Source organism: Triplophysa dalaica, chromosome 4 (genome assembly GCF_015846415.1).
Source record: "Triplophysa dalaica isolate WHDGS20190420 chromosome 4, ASM1584641v1, whole genome shotgun sequence".
In the NCBI taxonomy this organism is placed as follows: Eukaryota; Metazoa; Chordata; class Actinopteri; order Cypriniformes; family Nemacheilidae; genus Triplophysa; species Triplophysa dalaica.
The window spans coordinates 10,216,631-10,230,425 of NC_079545.1; positions in this window are offsets into that span (position 1 = coordinate 10,216,631).

A 13,795-nucleotide genomic window follows, 5' to 3' on the forward strand; every position below is an offset into this window, starting at 1 on the left:
CGGATTAATACTGTCATAACTATACTATTCCAAAAAGCACCTGTAATGAAGGTCATTCTCTGTTATCTGTGTATTGAGACAATTGTGTCATCAAATTTAGTTTAGTTAGTTTAGTTTATTAATTTATAAAGCACATTTCAAAAAACGGAAGTTGTAACCAAAGTGCTGTACAGATATATTAAAATACAATTTAAAATACTATGTAAAATTTAAATGAAATGTTTCGTTGAATTATAACTGATGTTAACTGATCTCAGAGGCATTTAGAAGCCTTTATGATAGGATCCATGTTTGACATTTGAGCCCATTAACGTTGTCATGACATCATTTTTACGCGAATGACTAGTCAAGTGACATTTACGACGACGCATCTGATTGGCTCAAATTACATCCCGCCTAAAACTTAACATTCACGATCGAAAACGAAATCGCGAAATCAACACTGCGACTGAGATAAACGGAACGTAATCATGAATAGTGTCCAGGTATCACAGACCTTTTAAGTGTTGGCACACAAATGGATTGTAGATGGGATGTGGCGTGGAGTCATGGTTACGACACGGTGTGCTAACTTTAGTTCTTAAATGTTCCGTTTTGTTTTTCACAGGAACGTAAAATGACTGTGAGGTGATTATTTGAATAACCAAACCCTTATGGTGAACACCGAACCCTGTGATAAATGTCTTGTCAGTGTGGATATTACTATCTTCTGTATTGTGTGAAGAATTGTCACATGCCTGAAAAAAAGGAAGATTTATGACAAATGGTCGAACTTATGTCAGGTGACAAAAGACCGACCCAAAAAGGTTTGTTAGTGACAAAAAACGAACTCTTAACATTTGCTCCGAATCAAATCGAGCTTTACTCGTTTCGGATTGTTGTTGAACGAAGCTTTTTAAAGGTCGTGTGGGGAGCTATTTTATAAGTATCTTGGATCGTAACGCGTCGTCAGATTACGACATACGCCAATTAGCATATGCATTACGCCCACGCGTATTTAGAATACGTCAACACTTTAGATCTGTTGTGCTCTTTTCCTTACTCTCTGTGCTTACGCTCTGCTTTATACAGTAGAATAAAACGGTTAATCAGACAATGGGAGAAGTATAGTTAAATAGTGACTGAACATGACTCGTTATAGAACTGAAAAAGCTTGAAAAAATTCGGGAAAAAACGGTCGCTAAAGAGACTGCAATGTCGCTAAATCCAGCGTCAGAGTCACATCACTGAGGCTGAAGTGCGGCGTGCCTCACCACACGGGGGCGCTGTTGCGCTTTCACTCCGCAATGCACAATCTGTTCTGTGTACCACACACACCCTCACGCTCGCTGACACACACTCAGACAACGTGAGTACATACACCGGTTGTCTTAAAGGCATGAAGAAACACTTGAACGAGCAGAGATGAGCCGCTGGCCGGTGTCTGACTAAGGTTTTGCTCAGAGCACATCATCGTTCTCGCGACAACAGTCACTGCAGAGCGCTGATGACATCTTATTTAAGCGCAGCGACAGATGACAAGAAAAGAGGTCTCTACTATCACTGGTGAGAGGTTTTGTAAGACAGCACTAAACAACACCAAGTCCCTCTCTCTACCACTTTCACTTTCTGCTCGCAGGCTTTAAATGACTTTATATAAAAACTGGGGTTTGCAAATTGAATTTGCAGCTGGTAGGTGTCTCAATCACATCTATAGGGTTTATGCGGAGCACACACACGTGTGCATTCACACACACATTCACACAGAGTCATTAGTACCCAAATGACCTGCTGTGACAGAACTGCAGTCACACTCTTACGTTCTGCTTCCTGCTCACTGGCCCAGAAATCCAATCTCCCCCATCATCCATCTCTGCGAGTGTATTCGTAGATGTGTGCGTGTGTGTGCGAATCTGAATGCAGGTGTTCATTTGTTTTGTGCCTTATCTCGCTCAACCAAACACACTACATTAAACATATGCAGAGAAAGAGAATACTAACATATAAACTCTGTTTAGCTGGGAACACTGCAAAATTGGGAATGTGAGCACAACGCCTTCATTTTCATGAGATGAGGAAAAGTAAATTAGTGTAAGTTTAATAGAGAGTCTAGGCTACTGCAAAATTGTGCAGCCCCATACTGGTAGAAGCTGTATAGAAGAGCTATTTACCAACTGCTGATGGTTTGCCTTGGAGCTAAATACAGTTTATTAGCTTTTGCAAGTGAAAATACATGAAATGACTGGTGGATCCTTATGATCTTGGACAGTCGTGCTGTTTTTATTTCATAATTTTATCAGAGTTGGCAAAACCCATCCATTACGCATCCAGTGACTGGAAAGGCAAGGTTTAATACTGAGAGGCGCTAGTGAGGTTTACAAGATATTTTTATGAAGACCTAAATTATGCTTTGTTCTTCACACAACACTATAGCAAGACCTGAAAGATAATGGCGACGGGTTGCATTTCTGCGCGTACTCGAGGGTCAGCGTACAGTGCACGTGACGCCGGAATTTTGTTACCTCGCGTACAAAACGCTCAGGTTGCGCTTGCACATTGCATTTCTTGCAGTAATCACCAGGTGGAAACCGTGTACTGGGAGCATCGATTCAATGTAGACGAAGAAAACCTGACCATTTTAGGCCCGGATAGATATTGTAACGTCGTAATGCGCATGCGTAAAAATAGAGCGCGATCGCGTATGGGTCAAAAGCAGTATACTTTGCAAGGCTGTACTGTGCGTTCGGCTGTACGCGTGTGCTCGTGTAATTTCTAAAAAACGAGGTATGCCACAGGCTTTATAAAAAACGTTTTAAAAACATTATTTAAAAGAACAGTTTACACAAAAATGAAAAGGATGCTTGTGGGCTATCCCAACGTTATGGATGTGACATTTTGCATTATGGACGTGATATAAAAATGCTCAGAGAATGCAATTGTTACGAATATTTTGAACCATCTGTTTATATTTTACTGAACCCTTGTTGATAGAGTCTAAACAGATTTTTTTTACATTTAAAAAAATGGAAATAAACATGCGTTATGGATGTGACAAAAAAAAGGAGACGACACACTTTGTCGGATTTCTGTGAAATAAAATGCACATTCCTGAAGAAATAATACCCAAATGAATGGAGAAGGGATGTCTCTTTATAGAACATAAAATAGTTACTTTATTTTAATTTTAATTTGTCCATTTATGAGGAATATGTAGCGTTATGGATGTGACAATATGAAAATGGCACTTACCTGACTATGAAAAATCATGTACTAAAAATAAAACAAATGCTGTACAAATTTAAAGAGAGATCTCACATGGGTATTTGAACCACCAAATGTTAAAATCTGTGCTGTTACCGTAGTAAAAACCGCTGGTAACAACTACATTTTTCATGGTAAGGTTGACATTTTCACAGAATTGCCCTTGTACCTTTGCCAGTTCTTGGCAAACATTGACAAGCATTGTAGGAACATTTGCTTTATAAATTTATAAAAACAAAAGAAGACATTTTTAATAAAGTAGGAAAGCAAACCGTTCTGGGGCACTTTTGACTACCTCTGTAATTGTTTCTTCTATGGTAGTCAATGGTGGCCAAGATCGATTAGATGACTACAGATTTGCAACAACTTGAGGGTGAGTAAATGATGACAGAATTTTCATTTTTGGGTGAACTGACCTTTTAAGTGTTTCTGTAGCGGACTTTATAGAGCATCGCATTACCAGCGTAAAGGTTGTGGTTTGATTCCAAAACAACAATATACTCACTGACCGCTTCATTGCCTACAGCCACTAGAGGGAGATGCACACCCCACCACACCTTTCCCCCCAAACTATTAAATACTACGATACCTCTAACATTCTAACTATTCATGTTGAATTAATGCTTTAAATTTGTTTTAATTTGCCGTACACTTGTAAAGAAACAATGTAAAGACCTAGAAACACCAGTGTTAACAGCTTGTGCTAATTGGTTTGGAGTAATTTGTTTATGCAGCTGTACAAATGAAACGCAGGCGTGCCACAGGGACTCAACACCTCTCTGAGCGCGGACAGAATGCACATTTTACATTGTTACTATGGGAGCAGATTACTTTCTCTGATTGGTTAACTCATGAATCATTTTTGATTCACTGTTTGTGTAAGAATCGTTTGCTGCGAATCACTCCTTGGTACCGTTTCTTTAGAAGTTAGTTCAACATTTTCTTTGGAGGGTTGGCTGTTCCTTCACGGATGATCGATAAATCAGCGCCCCCACAGATGGATTGCAGGAAAGAGTGAGTGAAACCAGACAAGTCTCTCAAGACAAACCTGATAAGGCTGTATGTGACACCCACACAGCCCACATCGAGTTCAGAGCCAATAAAAATTCAGGTAAGGTTTACTTGAATTGAGTTGTCTTCGCACAAAGTAAATGGCAGCAAGCTTAAGATGTACCAGAGCTTGGAGAGTAACCTTAATATATAACATCAACCAAGACCAAAATGAATGTCAGAGAAATCAAAGGCTTCTCAGCTTTTAAAGGACAATGTCATTGCTTTCATACAATAAAGGAGCGGTCCCCACAGAGGTGGATTTATATTGAAATTTTAGAAATTTTTATTTTAAATCAGAGCGAAATAAAAAAAAGAAAGAGAGGTCATATATTCTTTCTTTCTTTCCTGACTTTGTTTGTTTGACTGTTCAATAATTAGGTTTTAATAGAGGAAATGCTGTTGTTCTCTTTCCTCCCACCTTCGGCACTGTCAGTGGCTGCCCGTGTCCACCAGCCCAAGAGCAGCCATGTGGTTTCCCTGATAATGTTTAGGCCGAACAGTTGGTCCCAGATCAGAGCGCCACATCACACTACAGGACATGTCATCAACAGAGACCAAAACTAATGGGAGTCCAAGAAATCAAAGGCTTCTCAGCTTTTAAAGGACAATGTCATTTCTTAAAAAATAAAAAAAAGAACTGTGCGGCCCCCCCGTCGCACAGATGCGAGACAGAGAAATGGAGTGAAATCTGTAAACAGCACAAGTCGATAAGGGAGCCCGGCGCTGACCTGATCATGTGTGACCCCCTGTCGGGCGCATCAGCGGTTCCCATGGTGACCGAGTGTCTAAGTTAAGTTCTGTTTCCACAGTCGATGGCTCTCTCTCTTTCTCTCTGTGGTCCTCTCTCCGTAATGCTGTATCTTAAATGAGGATGACTAATTACTATAGTTAATTAATTTTATGTGTGTTTGCATGCATATCAGGTCTTTGCCATACTTTGGGTTTAAATGATTGCATTTTTTAGTGTGTGTGCCCTTGGTTAATCCCAGTTCGTGAGATGGCAAAGGATATGCTGGATTTTTGAAGATGAATATCAATGAATAATGACTTTCTTTCTCTCTATCTCGCTCACACACACAAACGCTTTTGTTTCAGTATCATTGCTAGGGCTTTCCATTGATTTTCCCCTAATATTTTTTCTATCAATATCTATCCCACACAAAGCTTTTGGCATTTAAGCATTTTCGTCAAGCAATGTTTAACATGTATAAACAATTTGAATTATAGGGAAAATTCACCCAGATTACATTTTTTGGTGACATTTTGGTTAGGTCAGACCAAAACATCCATTAGAAGTCTGTAGTAAGCATGAAGACACAATGTTTTTATGCTATTTTAATAGAAAGTAATACTCCCTTCCAATAATTTTCCCACTACAAAAATGTTAATGTTACGTAAAACACAATTTGGCTAATTCACAAGCGTGTCATGTAGTGAAGACCACTTAAAACGTCTTTGCAAATTGTCTCAATTATAGCCACACCTGTACACGCACATAGACGCAGGGTGCAGCACCGGCTCTCCACTTACATTCTGTTTCCAGTGAGAACAAAATGTAATTTTCTGTTCATAAATGTCCCATGTCTCCCATCACTCATAAACATTCAGGAACATTCTCTTGATACTCGGCGGCAGACAAAGCCACTGCTTTTAGCCGAATGGAAATGTATGTTAATATGTGCATGCAATTAGGTGAAAAAGAGATAAAAAGAGAGAGAGAGTGGGTCTAAAAATGTGGATCACTTAATGTGTGAATGCATTGCAATTAGAAGAGAGAGAGAGAGAGAGAGAGAGAGAGAGAGAGAGAGAGAGAGAGAGAGAGAGAAAAAGAGGGAGTTTTGAAAGCGTGGTCTGCTCGCCCCTCTCTCATTAACATTAAGCGAATGCGTGCATAAAATCTCCATGTGTACAAAAGGGATGAACAGGAAGCAGCCGCAGAACCGGCGGATGTAGTAAAGCGTGAAATTCACGGTAAATCCCATAAAGCATTTATTTAGCCAGTCCTGGACCTCAGCGTTTTTTTGAGACCCGACTACATTACATTTCATCCTCTGTTTCAAGCCTGAAGCCTGTCATCACGCTGGATTTCTGCAGTGCTGCGTGCCGACTGCCCTTCCCGAGATACTACCCAGGATGCCACGGCATGATCGCATTACACACGCCTTAAAGTACCCTGATCGGAAACTGTTACATTTTAAAATTGATTTCAAATTTCTGTTGCTGGCGTCCAGATCCCTTAATGGCTTTGCAGCCAAATCCATATCTAATAAGCTTGTGAAGTTTGTTCCAAACTGGTCTCTGTGGTCTTCTAACATTGTTCTGACACTCCGAACTAACACTCGGTTGCGCAGTCCTCAGCTAGAAGACAACAGGCTCTCTTAGGGGCCGCATCAACCGATTAAAACGGCTCGACGCAGAGGAAAAGAATAAACAAAACGCAAGACTTGGTTTTAAAAGTTCAGCTGTTTTTAATTCATGTGGTGTCTTTAGAAAATCACAAAAAAGCATGTCGCAACAGTCAAAGATGTCTAGCGAATGTTTACATGGAGCAATTAAGAAAACAGCAGATGAACAAAAGCATGTCACGAGTGAACAGTCCCCAGGTGTGAACACTCCTGATACAGTTAAACAAAACTTAAGCACTTTTTTAGTAGAGCATTTACCTAATTAACTTGCAGAAAAGACCAGCATATGTTGAATTTTGGATGCTGGTCTCCAGAGTGATGGATGCGGGTCCCCGTGGATGCTGATGTGCTGTCCTCACTAAGCTTCTTAAGCAGCATAATCATTGTCAGAGAAATACCACCTGCCTTATGTCACTATCAGCTAGGGTTGGGCGGTTCGAAGGTGTATATTGTTGTGACGGAATAAAAGGTCAACTAAAACAGATCTTTTTGTTGCTTAATTGGGTGTGATCAACTCGCATGGAATGCTTGTTAATGTTAATGTAACATGTTGGTTAATGTCAATACAAATATGCATTTTAGTTGTTCATACATTAAAGGTTCGTTGTTGAAATTTAACGACATCTAGTGGTGAGGTTTGTGAATTGCAACCAACGGCTCACTCCCACCCCTCCCTTTCAAAGCACTACGGTGGCTATCACAGGACAACAGATGTTGCAAGACACTCATTTCAGACCAGCATGGAGATTTATGGTTGATCCTTTCAGAAACCTGCTCATCTGTTTGCGTTTTTTTATAAGTTCAGTCTTTACTTTATCATGTATTTACCAGCGCATCATACTGCACTGTTTGCACAAAAGGTGCAACATAAATAAAGTGTGAACTGAATTGAACTGAGTTTGTAGCCCCTCAATCTCTGTGCCCAGCGGACAGCTGCAACAAACTTATCAGGAAAAAATACCCGGCCTTGATGCTTTTCCCTTTCGTCTCATCTGAGTAAAGATTAATCTGATCTACAGAGCTTACATCTCCCTCATGCGCGTTCGACCAGTGTCACACAGCCAAGCTCGGCTCATCGTCATTTCTCATTCCTTCATCTGCAGCTTCTGACGTTCCATCAGCCAGCCCCTCTGCTGACAAGAGTCCCTGTGTGCGCACACACGGGCACTTTTCAGTCCTAGATCCAAGAGTCACGTCGGGTTATTTGCTCACTCTTGCAGCAGTCTTTTCCCATTCTCTGTGTGTTCCGTCGCCTCATGGTCTGGGAACTTAAATGTCACTCATTTATGAATGGTTCTATATGAGGAAAGCCAAATTTGTAGAGTGTATTGTAGTCCTGTTTTAAATCCATCGTAGACTTTTTGGGCTGACTTCAAAAGTGTATTTTTTTGTTGTTGAAATTTTTAGTTTAATTATATTATCTGTTTATCGTGTTATTAAAAAAAGTAGTTTTAGTCTTGTTTTCTTCTAAATATCTTAAAATTCTTAAATTATACTTATAAATCAAAGTGATTTAGTCTTGTTTTCTAAAACAAAAGTATCAGAATGATATAAGTTTGAGCTTAAAGCAAGTAAAATATCTGCAATAGGGTACGATAAACCAATCTTCTATTTTATTTTTGTTATTTAAGAATATATATATTTACTAAGGTTTTTTTTGCAGAGCGGTAAAGACAAATTCTGTTATTAATCTTGATAAGTGCTGTACATTTTCAGAATAATTTAAGCAATTAAAAAGTTAAAATGTTTTGCCATAACTTATTTCATCACATTATTATTTTAACAGTATGAAGTAAGTTTAAAATATCCTTAAAAAGAAATGAATGGGTTATTGGGAAAGGTCAAAATATGTACGTCTGCCTTTTGACTGAACTTGTAGAACAGCATTTTAGATTGTGACAAGGTCTTTCTGACAGCACCAGAATTTTTTTTCATGATGGCTTCATTCTCAATAATTGGCATCACATTTGAGAGCTCTGTTGCCAACTTGAGCTGCCTCTGCAGACAACAATTGTTTACATCATATGCGCTTCGGATGTGATTCTGTGAAAGCTGTTTTAAAAGCTAGGCAGCTTTATACTACTTTCTTCTTTTTTTCATGTTATATTAAGATTTTTCTGCATTTCTATATGTGACCTGGACAACAAAACCAGTCTTTTGGGTAAATTTTTTGAAATTGAGATTTTTACACAACCTGAAAGCTGAATAAATATGATTTCTATTGATGTATGAGTTGTTAGAATAGGATAATATCTGGCTGAGATACAACCGTTTAATACTTAGGAATCTGAGAGTGCAAAAAAATTGAAATATTGAGAAAATTGCCTTTGAAGTTGTTTATCAGAATTAGTGTGGCAGGCCACCCACTCACAAAACTAAAGTTTTAATACATTTAAGGTAGGACTTTTACAAAATATCTTCGTGGAACATGATCTTTACTTAATATCCTTATGATTTTTGGCATTAAAGAAAAATCAATAATTTCGACCCATACAATTTATCATTGTCTTTTACTAAAAATGTTCCCGTGCTACTTAAGACTGGTTTTGTGATCCAGGGTCACATATATCTTTCTACTCCCCTCCCATTTATATTGAAATCGAATGTCATTTTAGCACAATTTGCACGACTGCTTTTTGTATTATGCTGTCTACTGTATGTAGAGCAATCTAAATTCATCTTTCCTTCAATTAGCATGCTTGCTTTGAAGACCAGACAGTTGGCAAGAGAGACAACTCACTAGGCTTTGGAATGAAGTTGTTGACTTTGGCTGTTGTAGCTAATAGTGGAGTTCCAACGGGTACAAAGCTTTCCTCACCCATGCTGTATTTAAGTTAGCTGATTGACCTGTATCTAATCATTCACAAATATTTGAGCAAGTTATTTCCAGCAAATAATTGTTCACTTTTGATGCTTCCAGAGAAAAAAACATGGCCGATAATTCAGTAGAAAGGTTGGAACTGAGTGGCAGAGTGGATTTTGCATATGCTCATGACATCAGGTTTGAATCTGGCTTGCGCAATTTTCCCTTTCCCCTCTCTTGACGTTCTTGTTCTGTGCTAGAAAACTGTTCAGTCATGACATCAATTTGTAGGCCAACCCAGAGGGCTAATTCACTATGAATTTCCTTTGGGAATTTCTAATGGGTTTTAGAATAGCGGTTTTGGATTTATGAGTAAAATAAGGTCCGTGGTTCACATTACTTGAGGAGATTGTACTGTTTTATTCTAAAACAAATTCCACACAGACATCAAGCATGCATTTTGAAACTGTTGTTTAAAACATGAGTTGCTAACAAGTAATGTAAGAGCAGCAATTGTTGTTCTATGCGCAACACGCAGACAGTAGATAATTGACAGTGATAAATGAAGAAATGACAAATAAAATGGTGTGGTTAGGAAATTAACTGTCTTTATAAAAGCAACTTTCTCAACTGTTGTTCTTTAAGTAGAGCTCTATGATGTTATTTGGTTGGGGGGTTCACGGTGAACAATTCTTCTAGAAAATGAGCTGAGGGTGAAAACATGCATGCTGGTCATTAAACAAGGATTTATTAAAGAGGTGATGTGAGGCAGGGATAGTTCACCCAAAAATGATAATTCTGTCCCTTATGTCATTTCAAACCTTTATGACTTTTTTACTTCTGTTGAACACAAAAGGAGATATTTTGAAGAATGTGGGAAACCGAACATTTTCAGGGGTAACTTTGACTTCCATTGTATATACAATTAAAAACCACATTTCTCAAAAGATCACCTTTTTTGATCTACAAAAAATAAATTGTGACAGAATGTTTATTTTGGGTGAACTATCCCTTTAAGAGCCAAACATACTTAAATGCATGTGTTTTGGGCTAATAAAATCATATTTGAAGTACCAATTATAAAACTATAATATTGAGAAAATATTAAATGAAAATTAACATTAAATCCCTGTTGAATATCAAATGAACTAAATTGTTCCTGTTTAAAGCTTCATGCTAGATTAACATCTAGATAGAAAATGACACCATGTAACCGGCAAGACATTTAGTTTTAACCTAATTATGGATTTGCAAACATCAATCACCTGCCTGCCTCCCGCAACCCCCAACACACAGGTACACTGGGATTGAAGTGAGAATAGATAAACTCTTCCCCCTCACTGAGTTTAGTTAGAGTTGAACATTCTTCCGTATCGACTTCGAGATTAGCTCACCTCCACCCTTCTACCTCCCCATGGGGCGTTACCATGGAGATACAAATGTGGGAAAGAGGCTGTAGCTATCCCACAATTCCACACATCTCTACGAGGCAAGAGATCAAACCGAACAGCTTCTCTCTCGCTCTCTCTCACTTTTCTCTGTTAACCCTTAAAAGGCTCCCTGCTGCGGTCGGATCTTTTAAAACTCTGTACTTAAGATTTACAAAGTGTCTCGCTGTTGGTGAACATCGAGACTGGCAGGATTGTAATCATACAACCGCCCAAACAATTCATTATCAAACCCCAAAGTCTGACCCTGAACCGAGCAATGATCTCCGTATACCTGAGAGAAAAATGACTTTTTAAAGAGTGAATTTTATGCTACAAATAACAGATAACCTCGGTTGTTATCAGTTAAAGTCTTTAAAAATGGTTAAAAAAGATTTTTGTTTTGTTGTAAATAATTCTTTACTAGTAATAATTGTATAGGTCCTTCTTCATTTCTGTGTAGAGTTTCCACCGTGCTGCACTCTGATTCCTTCTGTTAAATCTCATTTTAGGAGGATTTGGCTGAAGGTGAATGTGTAGGTGAATCTAAAGGTCATTCAGTATGTCACAGATTTCTGTGGCTGTCTGGTTTGTGGAGGTGTGGTGAATTGGTCTTGTGATGATGAAGAGGGCATTATGACTCCCAGGAATTGCTCTGCACATTTTGTACAATTGTAATCCACACACCTTAAAGGAACAGTTTCCCAAAAATGAAAATTCGGTCATCATTTATTCACCCTTTTGCATTTCAAAACTGTATGACTTTCTTTCCTCCGCAGAACAAAAAAGAAGATATTAAGAAAAATGTTGTTAACTGGCGCCCATTCACTTGCATCGGTTTTGTGTCAATAGAAGTGAATGGGTGCCGGCACTGTTCGGTTACTAACTTTCTTCAAAATACCTTCTTTTGCGTTCTGTGGAAGAAAGAATGTCTTTGGTAGAGGTTTGAAATGACAAGAGAGCGAGTAAATGATCAGAGAATAAACGATCCTACAGCCATGGAGAAAATTAAGAAATCTCTCCAGTTCTGGATTTAAACAGCATTTCGGCATGTATTGTAGCGAATTCAGTCCAGTGTCTGTTGAATTTCAACAAAATCAAACTTTGGAATGTCAAACGTTACCAATAGCAATGTGAAAGAATGCATGAAAGTTGTCGGAAAGGATTGTCATGATCCTGTCCTTCTCCTCTGGAGCTTTTTGGATTTTTGGACAGGGTCGTGACAGCACCATGTCTTGGGTCTTTGTTGGTGTGGACACGTGGCCTTTGTTATGACATTGCGGCACTTGTCCTCCTGTCGCATGCTTCGGCCCCGCCCCCTTGTTCCCGTCATCTCTTGTTTGAAGTCTTGTTCATGCTTCTTTTTTTTGCTACCCATCGTGGCTTTTTTTGAATTGTGTTTCAATAAAGTGCGTTTGTTTTCACCATCTTTCTGCGCCTGGGTTCGGTCTGTGAAATCATGACACACACTTATTCCATAATATTTACATTTTTGAACAAATCCTGAAATACATAAAACAGGATTGTGTGGTTTAAACATGAATATGAACTTGTTTTCTTTGAAGTATTCCGAAAACATGTTATGTTATTTTGACCAGTTTGTCCCGTTTCAATGTTCTGCAAAAATCAGGAAATAAAACAATACTTGCATTTGTTTGGAATTAGAGAGAAATGTTGTCACTATCTCACAGAATTAATAAAAAAATATAATTTTACTTAAACACATAAATAGTCAATTCAGGAAATAATTCAAATTCATTTTGGAGAGGTCTCTTAATTTTTTCCACAGCTGTAGTTAGTAGAGCATTGTGTTAGCTGCAATTATCAAATGGAAACTTAGGCATTGCACAATTCACATGGAACAAAATGAAATGAACTATAATTTCTGACAAAGTGACACACATTCTGTAATGGTACTTCATTATTTCATCAGTTTGACGTGGAAAAGTTGACCAGTTGAACTAAACTTGAGATTTTGCTTAGAATTATTCAGCATCAGATTGTTTTTTATTCAAACTGACCAAAGCAGTACTTTCTTTTGGCTTGATAGAAAATAGCTGCCTGGGGTGTTACCAAGATAGCTGCCAAGTAAACTGACTTGCTTTAAAGGGGCTTTGAGATTCTTTCATTAGTCGATGAGAGGTTTACCCTCCTTCTATAGTGTATACAGTTATGTTTAATAGTTGCTGTTTGTTTTTTGCATGTCTTGAAGTCAGATCAATAACAATGGAAAAGCAATGAACGGTACTTCATGTTAGTCAATCTCTTCATGCTTGCTGGTTTGAGAGCTGGGTGGACGTTCACCCACTCCCGCGGGTGACACATTTCTGAACGTGATGCAACACTGACTCAATGGGAGCTAATGATGGCTTTAAAACACACATATAGAGAACATGAGTCATGAATATATGACGGTACAATGAAATGAAGGGTGGGAGAAGTCGGAAGAACAACAAGTAATTAAATAGATGGTAATTGTGCAAACAAATGTTACCTCAATATTCCGCAGCATTCTGTTCTGAACATGTTGTTCTTTTGTGATTTGATTTTCTTGTCTGTTTGGTTTGTAAGCAACTTAACTCATTTTGTGTGTGGAGTTAACCTGCTTTAATTCAGGGATGAAATTGTTTGGAGAAATTACCTTAATTTGACAAAACCTTTCAGGGAAATAGCAGGAATTTTTTAAGCCAAAACAAAATTGTTGACATTTTATATTTATCCATTTTATCAGACCATGTCTGGGAATTAATTCCATGATTTTAGCATAGTGTGTTCAGAAAAGCTTTGCTGTCTGAGCTCGAATTAAAATCCTTAAAATAAGCTAAATATTAAACAGTTTATTATTTATTTATTACCTGTTTTTAATT